This window comes from Oncorhynchus clarkii, chromosome 17 (genome assembly GCF_045791955.1).
Source record: "Oncorhynchus clarkii lewisi isolate Uvic-CL-2024 chromosome 17, UVic_Ocla_1.0, whole genome shotgun sequence".
Classification (NCBI taxonomy): Eukaryota; Metazoa; Chordata; class Actinopteri; order Salmoniformes; family Salmonidae; genus Oncorhynchus; species Oncorhynchus clarkii.
In genome coordinates, this window is record NC_092163.1 from 2,790,241 (window position 1) to 2,806,460 (window position 16,220).

General features: G+C 40.8%; 1 pseudogene; it reads right to left on the minus strand.

Annotated features, from left to right (window-relative positions):
* Positions 1-75: 75 nt before the first annotated feature.
* LOC139370234 (zinc finger protein 180-like) lies at positions 76-13,397 on the minus strand (annotated as a pseudogene).
* Positions 13,398-16,220: the final 2,823 nt, after the last annotated feature.

A 16,220-nucleotide genomic window follows, 5' to 3' on the forward strand; every position in this document is an offset into this window, starting at 1 on the left:
TTTCACTCTGCAGTCCAACTCATCCCAAACCATCTGAATTGGGTTGAGGTCGGGGGATTGTGTATGCCAGGTAATCTAATGCAGCATTCCAACACTCTCCTTCTTGGTCAAATAGCCCTTACACAGCCTGAAGGTGTGTTTGGCGTCATTGTCCTGTTGAAAAACAAATGATAGTCCCACTAAGCTCAAACCAGATGGGATGGCATATCGCTGCAGACTGCTGAGGTAGCAATGCTGGTTAACTGTGCCTTGAATTCTAAATAAATCACTGACAGTGTCACCTGCAAAGCACGACCACACCATCACACCTCCTCCATGCTTCACGGTGGGAACCACACATGCAGAGGTAATCCATTCACCTACTATGCATCTCACAAAGACATGGCTGTCTCAAATTTGGACTCATCAGACCAAAGTACAGATTTCCACTGTTCCAATACCAATTGCTTGTGTTTCTTCACCCAAGCAAGTCTCTTCTTCTTATTGGTGTCCTTTAGTAGTGGTTTCTTTGCAGCAATTTGACCATGAAGGCCTGATTCACGCAGTCTCCTCTGAACAGTTGATGTTGAGATGTGTCTGTTACTTGAACTCTGTGAAGCGTTTATTTGGGCTGCAATTTCTGAGGCTGGTAACTCTAATGAACTTATACTCTGCAACAGAGATAACTCTGAGTCTTTTTCTGTGGCTGTCCTCATGAAATACAGTTTCATCATAGTGCTTGATGGCTTTTGCGACTGCACCTGAAGAAACTTTCAAAGTTCTTGACATTTTCCGGATTGACTGACCTTCATATCTTAAAGTAATGATGAACTGTCGTTTCTCTTTGCTTATTTGAGCTGTTCTTGCCATAATATGGACTTGGTCTTTTACCAAATAGGGCTATCTTCTGTATACCACACCAACCTTGTCACAACACAGCTGATTTACTCAAACGCATTAAGACAGAAAGAAATTCCACAAATGAACTTTTAACAAGGCACACCTGTTAATTGAAATGCATTCCAGGTGACTACCTCATGAAGCTGGTTGAGAGAATGCGAAGAGTGTGCAAAGCTGTAATCAAAGCGAAGGGTAGCTACTTGGAAGAATCTCAAATATAAAATATATTTTGATGTTTTTTTTGGTTACTACATGTTTCCATATGTGTTATTTCCTAGTTTTGATATCTTCACTATTGTTCTACAATGTGGAAAATAGTTTTAAATAATAAAATAAAAACTTGAATGAGTAGGTGTGTCCAAACCTTTGACTGGTACTGTATATAATGAACAGACTAGGTCTATACTGCTCCTACATGGTGTAACAAGTGTAACAATACATCATGTAGATGTATATAATGAACAGACTAGGTCTATACTGCTCCTACATGGTGTAACAATACATCATGTATATAATGAACAGACTAGGTCTATACTGCTCCTGTATGGTGTGACAATACATCATTTTTTTATATATATATTTTTTTTAGCCTGGATAATACTCGCCAGTCTAGCTTCCCTATCCCATGGACACTGTGATCACTTGGCTACATAGCTGATGCCTGCTGGACACTGATCACTTGGCTACATAGCTGATGCCTGCTGGACTGTCCTCAACTAGCCTACCTGGTTAAATAAAGGTGAAATAAAAAAATTAAATAAAAAATATATAATGAGCGTCCACTAGTGGTGTTCCACATGCTATTCAGACAATAATGTATTGGATTAATCCAATCTTTTTTACAAATTCGCACAGGTTTTTGCTGACATAGTAGAATAAAACTGATAGGAATATTAATGAGATTTGTAATAATACTGCTAGGAATATACATGAAGTAGTGAATGTTTTTAATAATGCTGATAGGAATATTCATGAGGTAGTGAATGGTTTTAATAATACTGATAGGAAGATGTTTATCATTGAGACTAACCTGGATAAATAAAGACAACACTAGATGTTTATCATTGAGGGTATTAGAAATTCATCACAACACAATAATGATGAAGTAAAGACCCAACGGGGCCTAAAATTAACTTTGTTGGGTCCACCAGCGACTGTGGCAGGTAGATTAAAAAAATATACCAACCACTCAGATTTTTTACCAGGCCAAAATTGGCTAAAACTACACCAACAAAACACACAAAAAAACGGATGAACATGCTTTGTAATGTTTCCAAAAGAATACATGTATTATTAGTAAGAAGTAATGTGGTGTATTGTTTAATTTTTAAAAAAGTGACCAGAGTCCAATTAGTCATAGTGTTATTACTTATAGACAGGGCATTCAGAATGTATTCAGACCCTTTCACTTTTTCCACATTTTGTCACGTTACAGCCTTGTTCTAAATTCAATAAAATGATCTGTTTAATAAAATGAGAGAACAGATATCACAAGCAGCCAGGTCTGTAACAATGCTCCCTAGAAACACGACTTCCATACGGAAGTGACGTTTCCGTAAGAGAGCATTTTCGCTATCCCTAATCCTTTTCCTAACCTTTAACCTAATTCTCGTAAACCTGCAACATTAATTATCCTAACCTCCCGCATAAGTTCTCCAATCCTGGGGCCTCATTTATAAAACGGATTTACGGTAAATGTTGATCTTAAGTCTGACTTATGCAGAAAACCACGTATAAGTAGTTATTTATAAAACATTACTTTGACGTGAAAATGATCTTATCTCTGCGCAAAGTCTAGACTTAAACGTACACGATTTTCTTGCTGTATGTGGGGGTATTGCAGTTTGGGACGCATATGCATCCAAGCCTGTGAGGAACTTTGCATTAGCTTTATGAACAATTTGTGAGGAATTATCAATTAAAGGTGTGAAGAATTAATTGCCAGACGCAAGGTGTGTTGAATTAAAAACAGGATGCCATGTTCTATAAATGATGTGCTAAATTAGAAAAAAAGTAACCATGGCTGTTCTTGCGTTATTGGAAGACATTGAATCAGAGACCGGAATGACTTTTTTTTGCGCATGATGATCCATGGCTTATCGCTATCGTGTCCCAAGAAATGTTGTGTTAGATTTGTGCGCGAATTTAGCACTTAATCTGGAAAGGAAGACACGCTGTAATCATGCCATACCCTTATCAATCCAAGCACTGTCCACTCTGGGATTCCTCGCTACTGGGACATTCTAGAGCGAAATAAGTGACAGGTTCACAGCCATCATTCAGCCGCATCCTGCCACAAGTGATCGAGGCAATTTGCTCGACACGTATTGTCCACGGAGATATATTCGTTTCCCATTAACACCATAGGCTCGTCATCCGAACTGGGTACTGGACTTCCTAACGAACCAACTCAGGCAAAGCTGAGCTTGTCCGCTCATGTAATTTCCGCCTGGTACGGCAACTGCTCCGCCCTCAACCGTAAGGCTCTCCAGCCCTCCAGGACACCTACACCACCCGATGTCACAGGAAGGCCATAAAGATCATCAAGGACATCAACCACCCGTCGAGGTCAGTACAGGTGCATCAAAGCTGGGATAGTTAAACAGCCACCACTAACATTGTGCAGTTTGACTGCAAGTGTACAAGACAGTAGTTTTGGAATTGTTAGTTAGATTACATATTGCACAGCCATCATTCAGCCGCATCCTGCCACAAGTGATCTTAAGCGCACCGTCTGTAGATGAACATGTATATGTTAACAGGAAGAATTTCCATTCATTGAATGTTCAGATCATCTGCGATGCCCGTATGCAACTACTCAATGTATGCTCAATGTATGCTCCAAGTGGCCAGTGTCAACGCAGATGATATATAAAGCATAGTTGTTTTTATTCACGTTCTGGAAAACGTTCAACAATTGCATTATGTAAATAAAATCAAAATTGAATAAAAAAAAACCTGCGTATTCTTCCAAGTTCAGTCCACAATCTGCCCATACCAATGTGTTCAACTCGTTCTGGGTTTGCAGGACCGAGGCGGTCAACACGCGAACTGTAGCCGTAGACGCAGACGTGGATGGACCCTCGACACCTGTGGCCAAACATTCCCTCTCACTCCTGGCACCTGTAGTTCTGCAACGCTTGGGAACCGGGGCCTCACGAACTTCATCCCTGCGCAGGGATGCAGACGTGGACGGACCCTCGACACCTGTGGCCCCCTCACTCCTTGCACCTGCTGATTTGAGAGCCTCACGCACTTTCTCCCTGGGTGGAAGGCGCACTAGCTGCAACGCAGCGTCCCCCATTTATATGTAAATACAATGAAATAAATCAGTATATATCTTGTATATGAAGTTAACCAACAACCAAGTTTCACATTCTCTTAATTACTTACTGTGATCCAGTCGTGTGGGGGTTTCATGCACAGACTTCACCGTTTCCGTGCACAATCAAGTCCCCAAGTGGAAGAAACCTATTGATTTGGTGACCACTTGACCTCTTCTAGCGCCACCATCAGGTAGAGATATTTAAAGCTTTGGGTCGATTGGGTTCTGGAGGTGTATGGTTACAGCTATTGCGCATGGTTGGCGTGGCCTGTGGTGGTGGGGGTCCAATGTGATATCTTTTCATGGGGCCCAAAATCCCTGGCGGCGCCCCTGAGTCCACGTAATAATACGTGTTTCCTGTTTTCAATATCTTCTACCATCGCTGTGATCTCGTCTTACAAAAAAGTTTGCTTTCCTCTTTTGGTCCTTTTTGGGCTATTCCTGACTAAACCACAATTTGTACTAGCATTTTATACGGGGAAATCGCTGATTTGTAAGGCACGTTCAGGTGCCACCAATTCTAAATTAATTTGAGATTTATAGATCACAAGTGCGTTAAGTTACCAATACTAAACCCGCATTCTATACGGGGAAATCGCTGATTTTAAAGGCACGTTCAGGTGCCACCAATTCTAAGTTAATTTGAGATTTATAGATCACAGGTGTGTTAAGTTACAAATGGGCTTCTTAGAACCTGCATAAGCAACGTTTTCTTATGCTCAGTATCTGTTATGAATGGAACGTAAGCACAGCATCGGGAAATGATCTTACGACTAAGTTCATGTATAAATCTAAGATTTTTTTAAAATATAAATGAGGCCCCTGCTATGAAAAAGTGACTTCCAGTCGTAGCTGTATGGTGTTTTTATGGAGTCCAGTATATAATGAACATCCACGAACACAGTTATAAAAAATAATGGCTAACACTGTCACAAAAATTAATTTCATTTTTCAGATAATATGTTGCATTAATGAAAATGATTTTAGTTCTCTGACATGGTGGAATAATACTGACGTGAACATTCACGTGGTGGTGAATGTTTTTAATGTCAACATCTTATCACTGCTATCCCGAACAACGTCATCACATTTGTATACTCCTTTAACTTGGAAGACTAGTACTCAAATGAACTCAATGATACAATTCAAGAGGTTTCAAGGTTATAATTAAGAAATGCACATTCTACTAATCTACAGCGCCTTCGGAGAGTATTCAGACACCTAGACCTTTTCCGTGTTTTGTTACATTACAGCCGTATTCTAACATTTATTTACATATTTTTTTCCCTCAACAATCTACACACAATATCCCATAATGACAAAGCAAAAAAAATTTAGATTATATTTTTGCTAATTTATAAAATAAAAAAACGGAAATATCACATTTACATAAGTATTCAGACCCTTTACTCAGTACTTTTGTTGAAGCACCTTTGGCAGCGTTTACAGCCTCGAGTCTTCTTGGGTATGATGCTACAAGCTTGTCATGCCTGTATTTGGGGAGTCTCTCCCATTATTTTCTGCAGATCTTCTCTGTCAGGTTGGATCGTCACCACACAGCTATTTTCAGGTCTCTCCAGAGATGTTCGATCGGGTTCAAGTCCGGGCTCTGTCTGGACCACTCAAAGAAATTCAGACTTGTCCCGAAGCCACTCCTGCATTGTCTTTGCTGTGTGCTTAGGGTCGTTGTCCTGTTGGACGATGAATCTTCACCCAAGTCTGAGGTCCTGAGCACTCTGGAGCTGGTTTTCATCAATGATCTTTCTGTACTTTGCTCCGTTCATCTTTACCTCAATCCTGACTAGTCTCAAATCAAATCAAATATATTTATAAAGCCCTTCTTACGTCAGCTGATATCTCAAAGTGCTGTACAGAAACCCAGCCTAAAACCCCAAACAGCAAGCAGTGCAGGTGTAGAAGCATGGTGGCTAGGAAAAACTCCCTAGAAAGGCCAGAACCTAGGAAGAAACCTAGAGAGGAACCAGGCTATGAGGGGTGCCAGTCCTCTTCTGGTTGTGCCGGGTGGAGATTATAACAGAACATGGCCAAGATGTTCAAATGTTCATAGATGACCAGCAGGGTCAAATAATAGTGGTTGTCGAGGGTGCAACAGGTCAGCACCTCAGGAGTAAATGTCAGTTGGATTTTCATAGCCGATCATTCAGAGTATCTCTACCACTCCCTTCTGCTGAAAATCATCCCTACAGCATGATGCCGCCAACACCATACTTCACCGTAAGGATGGTGCCAGGTTTCCTCCAAATGTGATGCTTTGCATTCAGGCCAAAGAGTTCAATCTTGGTTTCATCAGACCAGAGAAACTTGTTTCTCATGGTCTGAGAGTCTTTAGGCAATCTCCATGAGGGATTTAATGTGCCTTTTACTGTGGAGTGCTGCAGAGATGGTTGTCCTTCTAGAAGTTTCTTGCATCTCCACAGAGGAACTATAGAGCTCTGTCAGCGTGACCATCAGGTTCTTGGTCACCTCCCTGACCAAGGCCCTTCTCCCCCGATTTCTCAACTTGGCCGGGCAGCCAGCTCTAGGAAGGGTCTTGGTGGTTACAAACTTCTTCCATTGAAGAATGATGGAGGCCACTGTGTTCTTGGGGACCTTCAATGATGTAGATATGTTTTGGTACCCTTCCCCAGATCTGTGCCTCGACACAATCCTGTCTCAGCTCTCTACGGACAATTCCCTCGACCTCATGGCTTGGTTTTTACTCTGACAAGCATTGTCAACTGTGGGACCTTACAGAGACTGGTGTGTGCCTTTCCAAATCACGTCCAATCAATAGAATCTACCACAGGTGGACTCCAATCATGTTCTAGAAACATCTCAAGAATGATCAATGGAAACAGGATGCATCTGAGCTCAATTTCAAGTCTCATAGCAAAGGGTCTGAATACTTATGTAAAAAAAGTATTTGTTTTTTTATTTTTAATAAAATTACTACAAATTCCAAAAACCTGTTTTTGCTTTGTCATTATGGGGTATTGTGTGTTGACTTCTGAAGGCTGTAACATAACAAGATGTCAAATGGTCTGAATACTTTTCGAAGGCACTGTAATTTAATCATTTACATTTTGCAAAATCCAAATTACGTATCCAATCAAATTCAATTAGCAACATCCCAAAAATATATCCAATCAAATTTCTTTAGTAATATCCAAATCGTATCAAATTCAAGAGGTTTCAAGGTTCGAATCAAGAAATGCACATTCTATTAATCTATTTTGAAAATACCAATATCCAACACTAGACTTGTATTCAATCAATCAAAATTCATAATCAAAATACACATACAAAAATATATATTCTGATTTTAGATTGACTTGAGAAGAATAACCAAAAACTAAAAGGTAGGCCTATTTTAGAGGAAGCTTTCATACATACAATATGATTTGATGTTGCATAAACCAAAGCACAATTTATTAGTCAAAAAATATCAGAACAATATCAGAAAAAGTCAGAACCACAGCCTCGCTATTCTCTCATGTGATTTCAGGTCCTCTGACCGGGAAAATGTCTTTCCACAATGACATTATTGGAACGGCTTCTATCCTGTGTGTGTTCCTTCATGCCTTTTCATGTTTGCTAACTGGGTAAAACTCTTTCCACATTGGGAGCATTGGAAAGGCTTATCTCCTGTGTGTGTCCTCTCATGCTTTTTCAGTGTCCCTAACTCTGTAAAACTCCTTCCACACAGGGAGCATTGGAAAGGCTTCTCTCCTGTGTGTAATCTCTCATGCATTTTCAATGTCCCTGACCGGGCAAAAAAAATTCCACAGTGGGAGCATTGGAAAGGCTTCTCTCCTGTGTGCATTCTTTCATGCATTTTCAAGTTCCCTAACCGGGGAAAACTTTTTCCACATTGAGAGCATTGGGAAGGCCTTTCTACTAAGTGTGTTCTCTCATGTGCTTTCAGGTCCCCTAATGAGGAAAATGTATTTTCACACTGGGGGCATCGATATGGCTTCTCTCCAGTGTGTGTTCCTTCATGCCTTTTCATGTTCGCTAACTGGGTAAAACGCTTTTCACATTGGGAGCATTGGAAAGGCTTCTCTCCTGTGTGAGTCCTCTCATGCTTTTTCAGTGTCCCTAACTCTGTAAAACTCTTTCCGCACAGGAAGCAGTGGAAAGGCTTCTCTCCTGTGTGTATTCTCTCATGCATTTTCAAGTTCCCTAACCGGGGGAAACTTTTTCCACACAGGGAGCATTGGAAAGGCTTATCTCCTGTGTGTGTCAGCTCATGTGATTTCAGGTCCCCAACCTGGGTAAATCTTTTTCCACAGTCTGAGCAGTGGTGGGGCTTCTCCCCTGTGTGCATTCTCTCATGTGATTGTAGATTCCTTAACTGGGTAAAACTCTTTCCACAATGGGAGCATTGGAAAGGCCTATCTACCGAGTGTGTTCTCTCATGTTTTTTCAGGTCCCCTGATGAGAAAAATCTCATTTCACACTGGGAGCATTGATATGGCTTCTCTCCAGTGTGTATTCTTTCATGCACTTTCAGGTTCCCTGCATGTCTAAACCCCTTTCCACACTGGGAGCAGTGGAAAGGCTTCTCTCCTGTGTGTGTCATTTCATGTGTCTTCAGGTTCCCTAACTGGGTAAAACCTTTTCCACACTGGGAGCAGTGGAAAGGTTTAACTCCTGTGTGTGTGCGCTCATGTGACTTCAGATTCCCTAACCAGGTAAAACTCTTTCCACAGTCTGAGCAGAAGTAGTGCTTCGCTCCTGTGTGTGTTCTTTCATGCGTTTGTAGATTCCCTAACAGGGTAAAACTTTTTCCACACTGAGAACATTGGAAAGGCCTCTCTACTAAGTGTGTCATCTCATGTGTTTTCAGGTCCCCTGATGAGGAAAATGTATTTTCACACTGGGAACATTGATATGGCTTCTCTACAGTGTGTGTTCCTTCATGCCTTTTCATGTTCGCTAACTGGGTAAAACTCTTTCCACATTGGGAACATTGGAAAGGCTTCTCACCTGTGTGTGTCCTCTCATGCTTTTTCAGTGTCCCTAACTCTGTAAAACTATTTCCACACAGGAAGCAATGGAAAGGCTTCTCTCCTGTGTGTATTCTCTCATGCATTTTCAAGTTCCCTAACCGGGGGAAACTTTTTCCACACTGGGAGCATTGGAAAGGCTTATCTCCTGTGTGTGTCAGTTCATGTGATTTCAGGTCCCCTATCTGGGTAAATCTCTTTCCACAGTCTGAGCAATGGTAGGGCTTCTTCCCTGTGTGCGTTCTCTCATGCTTTTGTAGATTCCCTAACTGGGTAAAACTCTTTCCACACTGAGAGCATTGGAAAGGCCTCTTTATAGAGTGTGTTCTCTCATGTTTTCTCAGGTCCCCGGATGAGGAAAATTTTATTTCACACTGTGAGCATTTATATGGCTTCTCTCCAGTGTGTCGTCTTTCATGCACTTTCAGGTTCCCTGCGTGTCTAAACCCCTTTCCACACTGGGAGCAGTGGAAAGGTTTCTCTCCTGTGTGTGTCATCTCATGTGATTTCAAGTTCCCTAACTGGGTAAAACTTTTTTCGCACTGGGAGCAGTTGAAAGGCTTATCTCCTGTGTGTGTGCGCTTATGTGATTTCAGATTCCCTAACCAGGTAAAACTCTTTCCACACTGGGAGCAGTGGTGTGGTTTTGAGGGTTTGGTCTTCTCTGGGTCTGAAGGACTCTTCCTGTTGTGAGAGTCTGGTCTTTCACCTGCTGAAGACAAACAGAGTATTTGGTTAAACAGAGAGATCTAAATGAAACCTCTACATGATACAACTGTCTTTCTACAAGGTTTAATCTAGACTAGATGCCCTCAATAAAATGCATCATCTTCAAGACCCTGGTGCTTCTAAATATTGCTGTTTACAGGCTGAGCTGAGCTCTATAATAATAGAGTCATAATAATAATATCTATAATAATAGATAATGAGGACTACAGTGTTTCAGTTAGGGCTGTTTTTGGTCATTAGGCTGTTTGTTGACCGAGATGGTTTTAGTCAAGCAGTAACACACATGTATATATTTGCGCCCATCTCAATGAACTAATCCATTGCGGAGGCCTAGACTAAAAGCAAATGTTATGCTTGATCCGAAAATGTGGTTGGTGGCTCCATATGGAGGGTGTGACGCAATAATGGAGCCTCCGGAGGCCAAATCGAACTCTGTGCCGCATCGCCATGGCTCTGTATAGCTCTGCATTGACATGATTGGTTGACGGTAGGTGGGGGCGGCACATCCTGTTTAAACACAAACTCACTTCCTTCACAAAAGCTCAGCACTGCTCCGCGAAGCGAAGGAGTATGAATGCCCCGAGTTTTGCTGAGACCGTATCACCGTAAACGCTGCATGGCCAATACAGACGTATGAATGCCCTGACTTCTGCTGAGGCTGCATGGTCAATACAGACGTATGAATGCCCTGAGTTCTGCTGAGGCTGCATGGTCAAAACTTGTCAATGTTGAGTCATGCGTAGGCCTATAGGCTACCTGGTAGAGGTCGACTGATTATGATTTTTCACAACAATTACAACAATACTGAATGAACACTTTTTAACTTAATATAATACATAAATCAAATCTATTTAGTCTCAAATAAATAATGAAACATGTTCAATTTGGATGAAATAACGCAAAAACACAGTGTTGGAGATATTATTCCAGTTAAGAAGTTTTAAGTTGTAGTTATTATAGGAATTACGAAACTATTTCTCTCTATACCATTTGCTTAATAATAGGCTTGAAATATCTCATAAGATGCTGCTGCTGGTAGAAATACAAAAATCAGGAAACTTCAATAAACGTTTATTCTTTCAGTGAAATACGGTTATATAAGATTCTGGCAAATTAATTACGGTCTTCACACAGTTCGCAACGAGCCAGGCGGCCCAAACTGTTGCATATACCCGGACTCTGCTTGCATTGAACGCAAGAGAAGTGACACAATTTCCCTGGTTAATATTGCCTGCTAACATGAAGTTATTTTAACTAACTATGCAGGTTTAAGAAAATATATACTTCTGTGTATACATTTTAAGAAAGGCATTGATGTTTATGATTAGGTACATTTGTGAAACGATTGTGCTTTTGTGAAATCATCACCCGTTTGGCGAAGTTGAAGTAGGCTGTGATTCGATGACAAATTAACAGGCACCGCATTGAGCTAGTTAACCTAGTAATATCATCAACCATGTGTAGTTGATTATGTGATTATGTGAAGATTGATTTTTTTATAAGTTTAATGCTAGCTAGCAACTTACCTTGGCTCCTTGCAGCCATTAAGGTCCTTTTGACGCTGCACTCGCGTAACAGGTGGTCAGCCTGCCACGCAGTTTCCTCGTGGATTGCAATGTACTCGGCCATAATCGGCATCCAAAAAGGCTGATTACCGATTGTTATGAAAACTTGAAATCGGCCATGCCGATTAATCAGTCGACCTCTACTACCTGGATCTGATAATATTTCTGATTGTCTCAACTCACCACCACGAATGACCTGTGGAGCTTCTCAAAGTAATGTTTTCTTCACCTCAAACAAAGTCTGTTTTTTACATCCATTGAGAATTACAATAGTTCCTCAATATATTTGAAAAAAATCTTTCAAGCTCTTTCCCTTTCGATAACCACATAGCGTGAAAAGGAAAAAATGTAATGCTCTGATCCAGCGGAAACGTCATAAAATAGACCTGATTACTTCTTATCAGTGTTTGACTTGGACTGAAATAGGTTCCTGGTACTCATTTTGGGTGCTGGTACTGTTTATATTTAGGTGCAGGAGCTACATAATACTTTATAGCTAATATTCTATGAGAGGAACAGGAGATCAAGCAGTAGAACATTTGAGGTGCCGGTACTCGGGTCCGATGAGCTCCTGCCCAAGTCAAGCACTGCTTCTTATCCCTTATGCAAATAGCTTTACAGCTGTGGAACTCTGGCGCTGGAAACTCTGAGGGGCTCAGAATCAGAATCTCAGAATCGTTTATACAATGTTGCAAGCTTGCTAGAGCAAACTTCCAGACAGACCCAAGTTAATAGTTTAAACAATGTTTCAAGTTCGTTGCAGACAGGCCATGTGTAGCCAATGTGATTTATAGGATTTAAAAAAATAATAATAATCAGGATTTGTTCTACCTGCAGGCTGCAATGTTTTTATTTGTTGGCTATTTTAGTTACTTTTAGGTTGATTATTTTAATTTAGATTTGGATAGAATTTTGATTAACCACATGCCAATGATTTAGAGACATGAACACGTTATTATAAATTAAATGAAACTGTTCCACGAAACTGTGCATATAAAAAAACACAATTGGCACGCAGATCGGTAGAAATGGTAAGATAAAAGGCCGTTTCTCATTCCATGAGAAAGGTTGCCAACTCCTCGTGCATTACCGGCAACTTTAGGAGAGTAATGGCAGAATCTGTGAAAGCCAGCAGAAAGAGGGAGGAGAAAAGTTGGGTCAGGTTATCTAGATCTCAGGCGGCTTCTTGAGGCATTCGTCTTAATTCATCAAACCGTAAGTTTAAAGCATCAAACCGTAAGCTTAAAGCATCGAACAAGCTCACATACATAGGGTGTGTCTACATATGGAAAAATACACATTTACAAATTTCGACCAATCAATTGGACTTTCAGGCGACCAAGATGTTGTTGTTGGTCAGAGACAGTCCTAATTTCAGTCAATGATCCAGTGTTAATACACGTTTTGGTGATGGCCCTACTCTGGACCTTACACACATCTTACAGTGTAGTTTAACAATTCCTACAGTACTGAACAACATATTTAAGTGTAGAACTTCAGTAGAATGCCCTTTTAAACCACACTTTAGTTCAACAACTGCAGAGTTTGTGTCACTGATAGATAGTACTCACGGGTGTTAATCAGATCTCCAACCTCCTCTTCCTCCTCCTCCAATGTGACAGTAATCTCCCCCTCCTTCACCTCAAAAACGTCTTCCTCTTCTTTCACTGTGATAATCATCTCCTCCTCTTCCTCTTTCACGCCCAACACAGCATCGTCATTTTTATCTTCCTCCTCTTCTTTCACAGTAACATCTTCCTCCTCTTTCACAAAAACGTCTTCTTCTTTCACTGTAACAGCCTCAACCTCTACAGCCTCATCTTCCTCCTCTTTCACTGTCCGGCAGACATCTTCTTCTTCAACAGGAGGGGAGTATGTTAGTGAGCTCATGGTCAGGGTTGTTAGCGTTAGCTAAATATCATTAGCGACTAGGCTACTGCTAACTTAACCAGACAGCTAGTTGACTAATAAAAATGTAGACATGAAAATTAAGGGGTAACTAGTGGATACGACATATTTTTATCTCCCCGAAACGGTCTAAAAAAAACGTAAATGTTCCGTTTGTATGTTGGCTAGCAAGATACCTAACAGTTAGCTGGTTGAATCACTAGCCGTGTTCTTCTCGTTGAAGAAGCGTCCCGTGAATATACGTCACACTAGGCAACAGCGCATGAAATACGCATATCGCCATCTGTTGATTGGAGTTGGTAAAGCAGTAGAGGAAAATGTTTATTTTTTATTCATTTAATTCATTAAAGAATAATATTACGTAAAGAAGTCCGAAGGAAACCATGTGTTGATTGATTAGTTAAAAAAAAAAATATGAGTGAGAAGTCAGAACATCTACTACACAACGTATTATTAATTTTTACTCAGATAAACATATGTTACATGATCCTTTTTTCAATCAGCTCCTGTATTATCTTACATGGTGGAATAATACTGATGGAACATTCATGAGGTAGTGAGGGTTTTAATAATACTGATGGAACATTCATGATGTAGTGAGGGTTTTAATAATACTGATGGAACATTCATGATGTAGTGAGGGTTTTAATAATACTGATGGAACATTCATGATGTAGTGAGTGTTTTAATAATACTGATGGAACATTCATGAGGTAGTGAGTGTTTTAATAATACTGATGGAACATTCATGAGGTAGTGAGGGTTTTAATAATACTGATGGAACATTCATGAGGTAGTGACTGTTTTTAATGTCAACAGTTTTGATGACTAGTACTGTAGTGGCTAAAGGTTCCTAGATAAAAAAAAAATAAAAAATTAAAAACCCAAAGAAATTCAAATCTAATTTTATTGGTCACATTCACATGTTTAGCAGATATTTATTGCGAGTGTAGCGAAAATGCTTGTGCTTCTAGTTCCGACAGTGCAGCAATATCTAACAAGTAATATCTAACAATTCCACAACAACTACCCAATACACCCAAATCTAAGTAAAGGAATGGAATAAGAATATCTAAACTTATTTTACCTTTATTTAACTAGGCAAGTCCGTTAAGAACAAATTCTTATTTTCAATGACAGCCAAGGAAAAGTGGGTTTAACTGCCTTGTTCAGGGGCAGAATGACACATTTTTACCTTGTCAGTTCAGGGATTCGATCTTGCAACCTTTCGGTTACTAGTCCAACGCTCTAACCACTACCTTGCCGCCCGTAAATATATGGATGAGCAATGACAGAGCGGCATGGGCAAGATGCAATAGATGGTATAAAATACAGTATGAGGTGAGTAATGCAAGATATGTCAACATTATTAAAGTGGCATTATTTAAGGGGACATTTACAAATAAAAGGTGCCAAATACAGGTTTAGTTCCAATGCGTTTCCATTGATGAGATAAGAGGTTACTGTTGCTGTCAAATTATATTTACTACTTACAGAATGAACCCAACAAGCACATTCAGTTCCTTGGGAGTTGTGTTGTGTTTTTGGTTTCCCATAGGGAACGAAGCAATATATTTCCTGCCCGGCCAGACAGAGAGTGATGCTTACCTAGCTGGCTATCCAACACTGGAACTATTCGAAGTGGTTTTATACATTTATTTCAGCTGGTGTAACTGCTAAACTGCTTGCTAACTGTACTGCATGACTGCAGTGGGTTTACTAACACGTCAGTTCTAGTAGCTGTGTTGACTTGACGTTAGCTGATATGGTGACAACAATGAGGACTGTGTGTAGCGGTTAGTTGCTATCCCAACGGACAAACAAAGTCCTTTTGACATCTTAAACTGGGTATATTCTGGTCACGACATCATCTTGTTTTATAAATCTTGATTTTGACCAAAAACAATATGTATTTTCCCTAACATCTTCCCAAATGACTCAAACCAGACGTCAGCTCTCATGGCATCCGTTATTTAAAACAAATATTAAAATATTACATTTTCTTTGGCACATGCACAGATAGGGCTCTACCTGTGTAGAGCACATGCCCTTTACCCTTCCTGTCTCTAAAGTGCCCTTTTGGGTGGTGGCATAATTTCACCCCAAATTGCTTTCTGTATACATTGTTTAGTCGTTGTTCTCAATCCATTGCTTGCAAGTCTTCATTAAATCCTCATCTATGCTTCAGAAAAGGAAGGTTGCGCGGCGCGTCTTGATTATCGGTCAATATCCAAATCGTTAGCAATGGGACGCAAAGGCTAGCGCCATTATCCTGATTAGTGACAAGAAAGAACTTGTTAAATGTCCTTTAGCTTTTTTTGTCTGACAAAAACAGAGTAGGCCTACGTTCATCATCCAATATAGCATAGAGTTCAGTACTAAATACAGTTTTACTACTGACTCATGATTGCTAGGACAAGAGGCTACCTGAGAAGTGTATGGAGGGCCTCCCGGGTGGCGCAGTGGTTAAGGTGTGCCATCAGAGTCCCTGGGTTCGCGCCCAGGCTCTGTCGTAACCGGCCGCGACCGGGAGGTCCGTGGGGCGACGCACAATTGGCCTAGCGTCGTCCGGGTTAGGGAGGGCTTGGTCGATAGGGATGTCCTTGTCTCATCGCGCACCACCGACTCCTGTGCGCGCTAACCAAGGTTGCCAGGTGCACGGTGTAGCCTCCGACACATTGGTGCGGCTGGGTTGGATGCGGGCTGTGTTAAAAAGCAGTGCGGCTGGTTGGGTTGTGTATCGGAGGACGCATGACTTTCAACCTTCGTCTCTCCCGAGCCCGTACGGGAGTTGTAGCGATGAGA